This window comes from Paroedura picta, chromosome 2 (assembly GCF_049243985.1).
Source record: "Paroedura picta isolate Pp20150507F chromosome 2, Ppicta_v3.0, whole genome shotgun sequence".
In the NCBI taxonomy this organism is placed as follows: Eukaryota; Metazoa; Chordata; class Lepidosauria; order Squamata; family Gekkonidae; genus Paroedura; species Paroedura picta.
The window spans coordinates 167,147,929-167,163,556 of NC_135370.1; positions in this window are offsets into that span (position 1 = coordinate 167,147,929).

The window sequence follows — 15,628 nt, forward strand, 5'->3', positions numbered from 1 at the left end:
CTTTTCTCTACGCAAAGGAGTCTCAGAGCGGCTTACATTCATCTTCCCTTTCCTCTCCCCGCAACAGACACCCTGTGAGGGAGATGAGGCTGAGAGAGAGCTCTGATATTACTGAAGAAGAAGAGTTGGTTCTAATATGCTGTTTTCTCTCCCCGAAGGAGTCTCAAAGTGGCTTACATTCACCTTCGCTTTCCTCTCCCCACAACAGACACCCTGTGAGGGAGATGAGGCTGAGAGAGCCCTGATATTACTGAAGAAGAAGAGTTGGTTCTTATATGCCGCTTTTCTCTCCCCGAAGGAGTCTCAAAGCGGCTTACAATCCCCTTCCCTTTCCTCTCCCTGCAACAGACACCCTGTGAGGTGGGTGAGGCTGAGAGAGCCCTGATATTACTGCTCAGTCAGAACAGCTTTCTCAGTGCTGTGGGGAGCCCAAGGACACCCAGCTAGCTGCATGTGGGGGAGGAGCAGGGAATCAAACCCAAAGTCAGAATCAAGCTCCAGCTGGTCATTTCCCTAGCTTAAGCTTTTGTTAAAGGGACAGGACATTTTTTTTTTGCCTGTTGGCAACCTTGTCAGTTTATATAATAAAACCCGCTTGCAAGGAATGGAACTCCTGTATTCAGGGGCAACATCACAGATGCGTAGCCATATTACACACATTCAGATTGGTAGCCATGCTGGTCTGAAACAATACAACAAAATGTGAGGCAAGTGGCACTTTCTAAGACTAATAAAGATGAATTCTGGTATAAGTTTCCACACTTCTTCAGATCTTCAGTAGCTGTATCCAGAATTAAACTTTGTTGGCCTCAAAGGTGCCGCTGGACTCAAACTTTGCACATAAAAGAGAGGCGCAACTTCCTGAGCGAAGTGTATATTTTCTACCGCTTGAGAATGCTGTCCAATAACTTTGTTTCTACATGCACCACGTTTGAAATGTAGTAGAACTATTGGGGAGAGGAAGAAAACTGCCTTGAAATCAGGTCCAGCAAAAGGGGTACCGGTTGTCCCTTCCTGTTTTAAACAGACTCAGCAGAAGAGGAAGAGTCTGCTTTCTCTTTTCTTTCCCTTGCTTTAACTCAAGGCTTCTCCTACCTGAGCGAAAGTCGGATGGGAGCGTGGATGCTGGGAATTCCTGCCCGCTTGTGCTGGTTCGACTTTGCGTCAGTCCAGGTTATCTGCCCCATCACCTCCGCCTCTCCTCCCGGTGACTCATCGCTTACAATCCCACTGGGCATTTTAGAAGACCTGTTTCAATCAGATTAGGATGAAGGACTCCGGGCAAGAGGCTGGCAACCGGGAAGGGATGGCTCTCAGCTGATAAGAACGCGTTGAGAAATAGTCCATTGGGGGTGGGTGAGGCGGTTGTGGGCGCCTATCTTGTTTCTCTCTGCGTCTTTTTGGGTTTGTTTGGTTTTTTTTTTTTACAGTTCCTTTAATGAACTGCGGTCAAAGGGGTGATTGAGCAGCAGTGTGAGGATTATGTCATTTCAACATTTAAACAAATGAGAATCAAGGCTATATTCTTGTGTCATGAGAGCAGCACCCGTTGTAGAAGAAGAAGAGCTGGGTTTTATACCCCGCTTTTGACTATCTGAAGGATAGTCAAAATGGCTAACAATCGCCTTCCCTTTCCTCTCCCCACAACAGACACCCTCGTGAGGTAGGTGGGACAGAGAGAGCTCTGAGAGAACTGTGACTGGCCCAAGGTCATGTGAAGGAGGAGTGGGGAAGCAAATGCAGTACTGTGCTGGCTCTCAATTCCAAATAAGCTCACGTTGGCAGCTAGGATTCCAAATAAGCAAGGACAGCCCAGGGGCTAGATGTTCTGCCCTTTAAAAAAGGCTTCATTTATTTATTATTTGCTTTTTAATTAATCTGTATCCTGCTTTTGTTTCCAGCAGACACTCTTCTCTTCTCCTCCATTTCATAACAACCTTATGAGGTAGGATATGTTAAGAGTGTGTGACTGGGCCAAGGTTCCCCAGCAAATTTGCATGGTACAAGTGGGGGATTCAAACCCCGTCTCCCAGATACTAGTCCTACACCCCGAACCACTATACCACATTAATGTATTGGGATTTTTTTTAAAAAAACGGGATGCCCTCTCTCCAAACACAACAAAAAGCTTCATCTTTCCATTTCTAGACATTCCTCCTTTTTGTTAAAGGGACAGGATGTTTTCTATATTTAGGTGCGAACTTAAATGGACTCCGGGGAGTTGTAGAGAACAGGAAGGCCTGGAGGATCATTGTCCATGGGGTCGCGATGGGTCAGACACGACTTCGCACCTAACAACAGCAACATACTTTACAAGCATCTATTGTAAGACAGTAAAGCAGCCTTTCTCACCTTTTTTATCATTGAGGAACCCCTGAAACATCCTTCAGGCTTCAAGAAACCTCAGAAGTGCTGCGATTGTGCAGAATATGGTTGGGAAGCAGAGCTGTGGACACACCCACCCGGGGCCCCTCCCCTTCCCGCCCCCTCCAGCCCCATCATTGGTCACCTTGGGGAGTCGACATGACCATATACGGTCATAAAGGTAAAGGTAAAGGTATCCCCTGTGCAAGCACCGAGTCATGTCTGACCCTTGGGGTGACGCCCTCTAGCGTTTTCATGGCAGACTCAATACGGGGTGGTTTGCCAGTGCCTTCCCCAGTCATTACCGTTTACCCCCCAGCAAGCTGGGTACTCATTTTACCGACCTCGGAAGGATGGAAGGCTGAGTCAACCTTGAGCCGGCTGCTGGGATTGAACTCCCAGCCTCATGGGCAAAGCTTTCAGACAGCTGCCTTACCACTCTGCGCCACAAGAGGCTCTCTATATGGTCATATCACCCAATTAATGTTTAACAAATTTAAAAATCATATAAAGAATTAACACCCACCCATTCCAGGGCCATCATCTCGAACTCTGATTGAGAAAGCCCATAGTAAAGGTAAACAGAAAGAGACCCAGCATTCTCTCTGTAAAACTGGGCGATTCTCAGGTCTTTCCTGGAGACTGGCACTCCTATCTTTACCGCAGCTTGCCTTGCCAGCTTGATCTGAGCCTCCAGGCAAACCTGAGTCGGCGCTGCTCCAGCTCTGGAACTACTCAATCCCAACATGGAACTAGTATAAAACATACACGGAGAGGGGTAGTCAACCTGTGGTCCTCCAGATGTTCGTGGACTACAATTCCCATGAGCCCCTGCCAGCGTTTGCTGGCAGGGGCTCATGGGAATTGTAGCCCATGAACATCTGGAGGACCACAGGTTGACTACCCCTGGACATAGCAATCCTGCAGGTATTCAATGTTCCCGTTGCTGTTTCCCCCTACTGAGCAGAGCAGTTCACAGCCTGAGCACAACATAACTGCTGTAAAGTTAAAATAGGCCATAGGCAGTGCAAGACTCCAGATTGCTGCTGAGCAGGGCTTCCTGTGTTAATGAGCAGCCATTCAGGCTCACAGCCTAGAGGGAAGACTGCAGGTACCGTGTCTTCGGAGGTGCTGGACGCTTGTTCTGTGGCTCATCTTTGCAGTCACCCACCTGGCTCCCAGTTCAAGCTTCATACGGCGTTAGGCACTTGAAGAAAACTTCTTTTTGTTCCCGATGATTTGTCCCCTCCCTAGCTATCGTGGTTTTATTGGCCATATATTAGTTCTCACTTGCCGGTACTGGCCTTTTAATTTGTTTGATTTTCATGACTGATTGTTGCGGATTGTTTTAATTGTCTTGGGACTGACTCATTCTATCTATAATGTGGTTCTGAGTTTCTATTTATTTTTAGAAAACCATTACTTGGAAAACGCCTAACAAACCTGCTTGGAACACAACTATGGGGTAAAGGGGTTTTCAGGCTTTCTCAGGTAGGATTTCATGAAACCCCTGGGGTTTCTTGACAGCCCTGGAAGGGTATCCCAAATTAGTTAAATTAATTTTCAATATATTTTCAAAAGTTGTTAAACATTTATCAGGTAATATGACCATATATGGTCAGGTTGACACTCCCACCCCCAAAAAAGTGGCCATTGATGGGCCTGGAGAGGATGGGAAGGGGAGGGGGCAAGTGGACATGTACACAGCTATGCTTCCCAGCCATATTCTGCACAATCGCAGTGCTTCTGGGGTTTCTCAAAGCCTGCAGAATGTTTCCAGGGTTTCTCAATGGTAAAAAGGTTGAGAAAGGCTGGCATAGATACTGGGAAAGGGAATTACATGCCACACCCAGCAGGTTTTTCTGACCTAACACTATGAGTGCTCTCTAAAACAAAAGATGACCTACCTAGGGTTGTTATGGCAGAAGACCTCCTGTCGTGGTCAAAGTGATGGGAAGACCCACATTCAAATTCTCACTCTGCCATGGAACTGGTTGGGTGACCTTGGGCTAGTCACACAGACGCCCTAACCCACCTCACAAGGTTGTTGTGAGGAGAAAAATGGAGAGGATTGATGCAAGTTCTTTTGGGTCCCCGTTGGGGGAAAAGCAGAGTATAAATGAAGTAAATAAAGATGCTTCATTTTTTGAGTGATTATGAACAGTAGAATTAAAAGGATCAAGCCGCAGTTAAGTTTTATAGTGAATTTTCCAGGGTTGGTAGCAGAGGAATCTGTCAGGGAGTTTCAATTCATATACAAAATGAAAACAAAGAGCTTGGAATGTAGCACAGTGACATAATATATTACAAGATACAACATGTATCCAGTGAACTGAAGCCAAGGCAATATGTATTTATTTATTTATTAAATTGATGGCCCGCCTTCCTCTTTGGACTCAAGGCAGGTTGCGTATTTAAAAATCCCCATAAACCCAACCCTAAAAACAGCACAAATCCAAAAATTACTAAAATGGCAAGATCCCTCCTACCTCCCACAATCAACTAACAAGGGTGCCCTAGATCAGGGGTAGTCAACCTGTGGTCCTCCAGATGTTCATGGACTACAATTCCCATGCGCCCCTGTCAGCAAATGCTGGCACGGGCTCATGGTAATTGTAGTCCATGGCCATCTGGAGGACCACAGGTTGACTACCCCTGCCCTAGATATCATGGCGGGACATGAGTGGGGCCCATTGGTTTTACTTGCCCGGCCTCAACCAAAGACCTGTCGGAAGAGCTCCATTTTACAGGCCCTGCAGAACTTTATCAGCTCTGTCAGGGCCCTCAGCTCTCCCAGAAGCTCATTCCACCAGGTTGGGGCCAGGACCAAAAAGGCCCTGTCCCAGGTCAAGGCCAGGCATATCTCTGGGACCACGGACCACTAACAGATTAGTACCCACAGCATGAAGTGCCCTGTGGGGGGCATAAGCATACAAGCTGTCTCTCAGGTAGGCTGGGCCTAAGCTGTGGATGGCTTTAAAGGTCAAAGCCAAAACATGATCCGGGCCAGGACTGGTAACCAATGCTGCTGCCTCAACACTGGCTGGACCAGTGAGCCCTAGCAGGTGCGTTCTGCACCAGCTGGAGTTTCCAGGTCACGGACAAGGGCAGGCCAGTGTAGAGCGAGTTACAGAAACCCAGTCTAGAGGGGTAGACAATCCAGAGGCCAGACAATCCAGGGGCAGGTAGGGCGCTAGTAGCCTTGCTTGGCGAAGATGATAAAATGCCGTGTGTGCTACCCCTGTGACCTGCGCCTCCATCATGAGGGAGGCATCCAGGATCACTCCCAAATTCCTTACTATGGGCGAGATGTTAAGTTGCATCCCCACAAAGGTAGGGAGACACGCGTCCACACTGGCTCATATCAACTCCCAAGCACAAGAAGCCATTCAGTACCTTCTGTTAAGGTAGTGTTATGCAGGAGGTCCCCATGCCAAAGGGCTCCACTCCAGCCAGACTATCTAAATGCTATTTATCAAACTGGAAACAGGATCGCACACCAAGTTCTCCTGTATCATATTAAAGGTGTTTAATACGGGAGCATGTCAGCAAAGCCAGCTCAAAGTCAAAAGAGGCATGTCTCCTTTTTATACCTTTTCTGCGGCCACATTTCCTCCTCTCTCCTCCCATTGTCTGAGAGATAGGGGCTTACAGGCTATGGACATCCACCTTAGGGGTTAATGCCTAAAAACAGAAGTTATGGATAATAGTTTAACAAAGGCAAGAAGATACATTTTCACACCTCTTTGTGATGAGTGTTTAGCTTCCTGTCTACTCAAGTGTGAGATCAACTGTTTCTGCAAAGCGTTGATTTTCCTACCAAAATCACATATAAACTTTTGACCTTCAGCTTCTAAGGAATATTGCTTTAGGATGCTTTGGGCTGATCCTGTGTTGAGCAGGGGGTTGGACTAGATGGCCTGTATGGCCCAACTCTATGATTCTGTGAATATCTGTGTGTACCTCTACTTGTGGTTTCATCTCAGCTTGGTGGAGAGGGGGAGATGGCAAGCATGTAATGTTTCCTTAATAGACCTATGCTTGGCTGCTAAAGAAAGAAAAGGCTTCTGTTATCTACTTGTAAAAGAGACCCTGAAAAGTCATCTTTTATTGTTATCGCAAGCAAAGTGGATTCTTTATTCCCATCAGTCGGGTACAAGCTTTCAAGTGGTCCAGAGCTATTGGTCAAGCTAGATGTACAAAAACAGAAAAAAGGTCATGAACCAAAGGCTTTCTTGCCAGCATCCAGCACAGAATTCTTTATTGAATTCAGTGGGCATAGGGTGCGGCTAGCATCAGTTTTTCATCCTTGAAATTCTGGGAACTGTCAGCAAAAAGAAGAAGAAAGAAGCCATCCAGTCTTCTGTGTATTTTTTAATCACTGTTGTTTTATTTACACTGTAAGCTGCCTTGAGTTCCACAAGGTAGAAAGTCGGCTAATAAATGTTATAAATAAATTAAATAGTTTAAAATTGGGAAGCCAACCACGTATTTGAACCAGATATAGAAAAGACAACAGACAGTGCTCAAGACGGTAGAGGAGAGGGGAGAAATCCAGGAATCCAGAAACATGCGAGTATTGTTGTTTGTTCTTACTGGTGCTGAAAGAAGAGGTTCATGCACTGATCGGAGCAGATTTTTTCCCCCCTGGAGAAGTAATATAAAAATGCCTCAAGTAGCCAAATAAAAATATACCAAGCACAGAGAAGTATGAGGAGGAGCACTACAGGACATGCCATATATAGATTACATGCCAGCCTTTGACCATCCCATCCTTCTCCATTAAAAGGTAAAGGTAAAGGTATCCCCTGTGCAAGCACCGAGTCATGTCTGACCCTTGGGGTGACGCCCTCTAGCGTTTTCATGGCAGACTCAATACGGGGTGGTTTGCCATTCCCTTCCCCAGTCATTACCGTTTACCCCCCCAGCAAGCTGGGTACTCATTTTACCAACCTCGGAAGGATGGAAGGCTGAGTCAACCTTGAGCCGGCTGCTGGGATCGAACTCCCAGCCTCATGGGCAGAGCTTCAGACTGCATGTCTGCTGCCTTACCACTCTGTGCCACAAGAGGCTCTTTACCTTCTCTGTTACATCCTCTAATTCCCCAAAAGATTCCAAGAAAGCCACTCCAGCATCCACCAGGACACATTTTACTTGCAACATGAACATATAGTGGGGGGAAAGCACCAACTAATGTATGACATAGAAGGTACTGTTTCCAGGGTCAGGTCTTGGCTTCCAAAATACAAAAGAAAACAGCGGAAAGCGCAGGAGTTCAGCTTAGGGAGAGCAGTCCCATGACCCAGTTTCAGAGGCTTGACAAGCCACTTTTAGATGCTGACTCATAGTTCCAGAGCACATGCAAATGCAGAGTCACCAGGAACTTTCTTAGTAAGTAGAAGACAACCCATCCCAGGCTGTGCAAGAGCATTTTGGAATTCTGGAGAAAAGAGAGTGGCAAGGAAATGATTCAGCACACCACAAACCAAACCGACCCCGCAAAAAAGCTCCAAGTTATTTTAGAACGTCATGTAACATTTGGGATGAAGGACATTCGGGAAGCACAAAGCTGTTTGTTGTCTACCGGATTTGCAGCACATGGACTTTGGAGAACAAGCTGTTCTTCAGACACACACAGACAATGCCAAACAATGATCAAAATGAGCCCGCAAGTAGGGGAGGCGGGAGGAGCTGTGCACACTTGCACTTGTTACAAGGGGACAGTTTAGCTGGGCAAAAGCAATTGCTCTACAATTCAAGAAAATTTCCCTTTTTATTCCCCCACTCATCCTTTCACTTTCCAGTGCTAGGGTGGGTCCTTTCACTGCTGTATACCAGATGACATGTAGTTTGCATGAAAACTCACTTTGCAGAATCACCAAGTTCATGAGAACTAAAATGATCCACTTCTGCTTAAATCTTTGCTTTGGGTTTGCATTGACTTTTCAGAAACGCACAGATTGTTCTCATCATCATCATCGATTTATTTTAATATACCACCCCTCCCCATATGCAGGCTCAGGGTTGTTCACAATACACACGGCAGGTACGTCATCTCTAAAACCACAGTATAAAACTTTATTAAAACGCACGATGCCCCTTTTCATCTGCTCCTGTTCTGTCCCGCAGACCGAATGTTCTTCCAATTGGGCTCCAGCTCGGTGGAAGGAAACCTGGAGATGGAGGGAGGGAGGCCATAGATTTTATCAGATGCTAGTTTGTTCTGACCTCAACCAAAGGCCTGTAAGACCAAAGGGTCTTATAGACCCTGCAGAACCTACGTAGTTCCATCAGGGACTGAGTCTTGAGTGGCAGCTAATTCCACCAGACTGGGGGCATGGCCGAGAAGGTTGAGGCCAGGCACACCTCCTTCAGGCTGGGGACCACCAACATTTTGATTTTATTTATTTGTTTGTTTATTGTTCGCCTTGTATCCCACCACTCCCAGAACCCAGCTCATGGTGGCTAACAGTATAAAATCCCCACATTAAAACCCTCCATAAAACCACAACCCCATTACATCTAAAAGAGATCTTAAAGTTCTAGGGGCATACTGGGAGAGGAAGTCCCTTAGCTACACAGGGTCCAGATTGCATATGGCCTTAAAGGTATAAACTAGCACCTTAAACTTGATCCAGAATTTTAAATAAAAAAATTAAACTGGCAAAAAGAAGAAGCAAACCTCAAGGCATAGATCCTCAAAAAAATGAGGCATCATTGGGAGGGTGGAGTATGGGTTTGATAGAGGAGCAAGTGCTGGTCCAAAGACTCAAGAGCAAAAAGGCAAAAGACTTTGGGATGTTATAAAGGGGAATGACATTGGCGGACAGCCACCAAAAGGACAAGTGGCCTTCAAATGCCTTGGAATATGAGTTGGAAGTCGAGGGCTATATTAATGCATTCCTAAAAGCAGAATGGTGCAGCAAACATTTGTTGTTGTAGGGGTTACCAGCATGGAGCCTTGTCTTGCCTCTGATGAAGCACTTGGACCTACCACCATCAACATTGGGTGGGGGGCTCCCTCCTGCATTATTTGGTGAGATACATTAGCAATGCAGTGCTGGGTTAATAGACTTGTATTTTTTAACAAGAGAATTTTAAAAGCCTAGTAGTATTAAAGGGGGGAGAAGCACAAAACATTCGAGATGGCTACCCAACATTAAATGCAGCTGGAAGAATCTCTCCTTACAATTAAAAAAACCTTGAAAAAGAGTTGGTTCTTATATGCCGCTTTTCCATACCCGAAGGAGGCTCAAAGCTGCTTGCAGTTGCCTTCCCATTCCTCTCCCCACAACAGACACCGTGTGGGGTGGTTAAGGCTGAGAGAGCCCTGATATCACTGCTTGGTCAGAACAGTTTTATCAGTGCTGTGGGGAGCCCAAGGTCACCCAGCTGGTTGCATGTGGGGGAGTGCTGAATCAAACATGGCATGCCAGATTAGAAGTCCGCACTCCTAACCACTGCACCAAACTGGCTCTGACCAACCACATGGCACAAAAATATTCAGTTACATACTTCTTCATTGCATGTCCTGCTCCATTATCTGTACAGATTGCTAGTGGCTTTCTTTGAAATCTTTTACTGACCATTGCTACATATGGTTTTAATTTTTCCAGCACTTGACTTTTTAATTAGATATTCCCACTAGGGGTTTGAGTTTTCATTGTCCCACAAATATCACTGAATATCAGCTCTAGGGGTTGCTGCATTTCGCTTCTGCCATGCTGCTTGTTAAAGCTAGCTCTTGTATCTTTCGCTCTCACACTGCACACACCTTTCTACAGCATGGCATCAGCTCATTTGCATTCCTTTAGTTAAATTCTGGCTTTCAAGTTGACTAATTATATAATTGTCCCTGGGTCTCAATCACTTGTGCCATAGCCTGGAGCAATTTTTGTATTTGCATTGCTTTGCAATGTTTGCTTTCTGTATATCAGCTTCAAGGGTGTGCAAGTCCTGATTCATAATTCCAGTTGAAATTAATTATCCTTTCTGCCTGATAAAACACAGCTGCTTTGGAGGGGCACTGGCCCTCCCACCCCACCCCCATACAACAGTTTCTACACAGGTTGCCATTGTCCCCACCTTTCTATCAAACCTAAAGTGACCAGATTTTAACACTGGTAAAATCCTTCCACAGCCTGCCTGGTCTGACCTTTGGAAGATGTGGGGTTTGATTAAGGTGACCAGATTGTCCCACATTTGTAGGGACATCTGGGGGTACCTAGCAAATTGTACTTATGTTGAAATTTATATATATACTAGTTTCAAAGCCCCTTTATAAAAAGGGGTTTTGAAAGGGGAGAAGGCGTCAGACCGGCAGGGAGGGAACCCCCAGCAGGCGCGCTTCGCGCGACTGCTGGGGGTTCCCTCGGACGGCGGTCTGACGCTGCGCGAGGCGCTTCGCGCCTCCCGCAGCGTCAGACCGGCAGGGAGGGAATCCCCAGCAGGCGCGCTTCGCGCGACTGCTGGGGGTTCCCTCGGACGGCGGTCTGACGCTGCAGGGAGGGAATCCCCAGCAGGGAGGGAATCCCCAGCAGCCGCGCTTCGCGCGACTGCTGGGGGTTCCCTCGTGCGGCGGTCTGACGCTGCGCGAGGCGCTTCGCGCCTCCCGCAGCGTCAGACCGGCAGGGAGGGAACCCCCAGCAGCCGCGCTTCTCGCGATTGCTGGGGGTTCCTTCGGGCGGCAGTCTGACACGGCGAGAGGCGCTGCGCGCCTCTCGCCGCATCAGTCCGGGAGCAACTGCGAGCCGCGCTGCGCGCGGCTCGCAGTTGCTCAGCCTGGGAATCGGAGGGACCAATCAACAGGCGCTTCGCGCCTGCCGATTGGTCCCTCCGATTGTCTGTCGTGAGGAAGGGTCCAACCCGGACCCTTCCTCATCACGGACAAAGCCCACCTCTAGGGGGCTTAACGAATTATATAGTCCGTGGCGCCCGTGGCGCCACGGGCTGTTTAAAGATATATATATATATATATATATATATATATATATATATATATATATATATATATATATATATATATATATATATATATATATATATATATATATATATATATATATATATATATATATATATATATATATATATATATATATATATATATATATATATATATATATATATATATATATATATATATATATATATATATATATATATATATATATATATATTACAATACTACTTTTTGCATTCTATGCATTCTATGAAACTTTTTGTTGCTCCATAAAGTCCAAATCTTTAATCAAGACCCCCCCCCGGTCAATGGTGTCCTGCTTTACCAATGTTAAAATCTGGTCACCTTACTCATCAGACACAATAAGGGCAGGCACAGTCACTCCTTCAAGATGGGGCATCACATCTCCATGGACCAAATCTCCTGATTCCGTGACTCTGCAGAGGCAAGAGTTGATGAAAACATATACGTCATGGCTCCATCCTCTTCAACTAACCTCAGCATTAATTAATCTTGCTGCATCCACAACTCCTTGAAGTAGAATGGACAAGTCATTTTTACGATTGCTGTACTAGGCAACTCTTCCCTTAGGTGAACAAATTGTGAGATGGGTGCTGTCTAAGGTGCCTCTACAGTGCGAGAACCCCAGACAATTGAATCCTTTCAGATCTATGATCTGATCTATGATCTATGATCTGAAAAGCAAAGCATGACAAGGCAACAGTATTTAGTTTAGAAAAGGCAAAATTAGGGAAAAGAGATTGCACTGCAAGTTCTCTCATGGTCAGCTCGGACAGTAGAGACTATTGTGTGGGGAAAATAACACAGGAATGTACTTGAACTAATTTAAGTTCACAAACAGAAAAAAAAAGGTCTTTAAAAAGGCTTATCTTTGCATCCTCGTTACCCAGTCCCACAGCCTTCTGGTAAAGCTTGAATTCCAACACAAAATACATTTCCAGCACCATCTCCCCAATGGTGGCAAGACCAATTTCTGCATGACTTCCCTGTAGGTGTTGGGGTTCGCCTGGACCCAGAGGGATACAGCCACGTTTCTCTACCAGAAGAGGATCCTGCAAACTGGTCCTTTCCCACTCAAGCCTTCCTCTGATTGCAGCCACATCCTCCATAAAGCTGTCCTTAGTCAAGCAAAAATTGTATACCCACAGCTCGTCGCCCCAGATTCCAAAAGCATAATTGTCTGTCTAGTCAGTAGTTCTTGGGTACACCCAGTAGTGATGGGAAATGGGAACGCGAGCTGGGGCAAACCAGCACAGCCAGGCATGGCAACTAAATGCCCAGGTGTGGCATCTGTGCTTAAAGGTTGACTGCCAGTGCTCAATGATTCCATTGCATACAATGCAGGTCAAGGGAGCATATATCCAGGAAGTTTCTTATGCAAAGCATTAAGTCATGCAATGCCATCGTGACCAGCTCCACAGAATCCATGGCTGCTAAGTTTTTCAACAAGAGAATAGCTAGTATGGCCAGACTCTCTGTTTGATTTTTAAAAGGGCATCCTGGCAATGGGTACGAAATCAAACCAAATCAAAATAAAAAAGCAGGTGAGGAGACCCAACCCAGGCCAACAACCAATCAGAAATGGATATTTTGAATTTCCTCTGCCTGGAAAAAAAGACAACCAAGAAACCTAGGAGCTTGCTTTGTGTTGAACTGCATCAAAGTGTTGCTGGTGTGTTCACCTAAGGATGGTTATGCCCACACAGTTCTGGGGAGATAAAGTCAATTGAACATGTGCTTGTAAGGTGCACTACTTCTAACCCAGCAAGAAGTAAGTTGATCCTGCCATTACTCAGGGATCTCTCCAATAGCAAAGGAAAGGTGGAATAGAAAGGCCCATATGCTTATGCAGGTTGCCAAATATAGCGCTCACATGCATTTGTTGTTAGGTGCAAAGTCGTGTCTGACCCATTGCGACCTCATGGACAATGATCCTCCAGGACTTCCTGTCCTCTGCCATTCCCCGGAGTCCATTTAAGTTTGCACCTACTGCTTCAGGGACTCCATCCAGCCACCTCATTCTCTGTCGTCCCCTTCTTCTTTTGCCCTCAATCGCTCCCAGCATTAGGCTCTTCTCCAGGGAGTCCTTCCTTCTCATGAGGTAGCCAAAGTATTTAAGCTCACGTGCATAGCACTCGGGAAAGACAACTAAAGCTTAAATTTTACTATGCAATTTTTAAAATGTATCTGGCAACCATGGAATTTTCACTATTCTAAACTTTTTCATCAGTTCTTAGAAAATGTAATTTTTGTTGCCCACTGCTTATTACCAATGATTTTATCTGGCCGCAGTACTGTATTAAATAAACTAAACCTAAGGATGGCGTGGAATTCAGGAATGACTTCAGGGGAGTAACAATCAGCTGCATTGATCTCAAATGATGTGCATTGCTTAAATATTTATGGAATGCTGAACAGTGGGGTTGTGGAGCATGAATAATTGTGGTGTGGCAAGTTCCCACCAGATGGAGACAACGTGCTTGGGGCACCCACAACCTTTCACTTCTGCCCACAACGCTTGGACGGAACATGTGCCTGTATGTGTGTTCGGGTGTAAGTGCAGGTTGAGCCATTGTAAGCTCAGGTTCAAGATTCTTGAAATGAGTCAATTAAAGTTTTTAAACTTTTGTTAAAGATTTTTTTTAAAAGAAAGACAAACCATGGTGAGTATCCAAACCGCAAACCAGCATCTGTCTGTAGCCAGACTTCAGAAAGCAATGGAAGGGTTCTTTCAAAAAAGTTGAAGACATTGGTTACCAGCCCACACACACACACACACACAGACCAACGGCAGCTTTCTGAGGTTCCTTCATCCAAGATATGGCACTGTTGATATACAAATGGGACAGAACAAACAACTAGCCACCCACTCCCACACCCAAAGGAGCCAGCTTACTGTAGTGGTTAAAACTGGTGGCTTCTAATCTGGAGAGCCAGGTTTGATTCCCCACTCCTCCACATAAAACCAGTTGGGTGACCTTGGCCTAGCTGCAGTTCTTTTAGTGCTGTTCTCACAGAGCAGTTCTCTCAGAGCTCTCTCAGCTCTACCAGTTTCACACGGTTTCTGTTCTAGGGAGAGGAAGGGAAGACAATGGTAGGCCGCTTTGAGACTCCTTCGGTTAATGAAAAGTGGGATATAAAAAGCAGGATACTTCTTCAAGAAGTAGCACTGGTCAGCAAACACCACATCACACGCCCTTTCCCTCTAGTCCATGGTGCCTGCTTCAAGGAATTTCCTGGTCGAATAGAACCAGCTGTTCTGGCATTGTGTGCTGGGCTAGTGGAGGGAATGTCCATTTTTCCTCACAAATATTGTAGAAGACAATGCATGCTGAGATCATCCATGGTGCATATTCATTTTGAAGTTGTAAATGTGTAGTGAGGTACCTCCAATGAACCTGTAGCTACCCAAGAGCCAGCTTGGCGTAGTGGATAGGAGTGCGGACTTCTAATCTGGTGAGCCAGGTTTGATTCCCCATTCCTCCACATGCAGCCAGCTGGGTGACCTTGGACTCGCCACAGCACTGATAAAGCAGTGATATCAGGGCTCTCTCAGCCTCATCCACCTCAGAGGGTGTCTGTTGTGGGGAAAGGAAAGGCGACTGTAAGCCGCTTTGAGACTCCTTCGGATAAAGGAAAGCGGCATATAAGAACCAACTCTTCTTCTCCTTCTTCTTCTCCTTCTTCTCCTTCTTCTCCTTCTTCTCCTTCTTCTTCTCCTTCTTCTTCTAAAAAGCACTGCACAACCTAATGCTTACAGCACAAGATATAGCTGTCATTCCTTTCATGCTGGTCCATGCACTCATGAGCCCTCGCCTCATAGGGTATGCCCCATCAATAACAACTAGAGCTGGCACAGAGATGCCATCCAGTATGGGAGTTGGGTTGCCAGGAACAAACAACCCAGCATCCATGGCAGCACATAGTGCAGATGAACCAACACAGAGGAGCTGTGGCCCTTCTCACTGCCACGTGTGACATCCATGAATCTTCCTGTGTGATCCATAGTGTTTTGCAGCAACATGGACAAGTATATATATTTGCCAATTGTTGCTTTCATGCATGACTTAGAATCATAGAATCATAGAATCATAGAGTCGGAAGGGGCCATACAGGCCATCTAGTCCAACCCCCTGCTCAACGCAGGATCAGCCCTAAGGATCCTAAAGCAAACAAGAAAATCCCTTCCAAAAAAGGGATAGAGAGTGATATCACATCCATGACGCCAATGCAGTATGGGAATCCCAGCGTATAGAATCCAGCCATTATCAGAAAGAACAG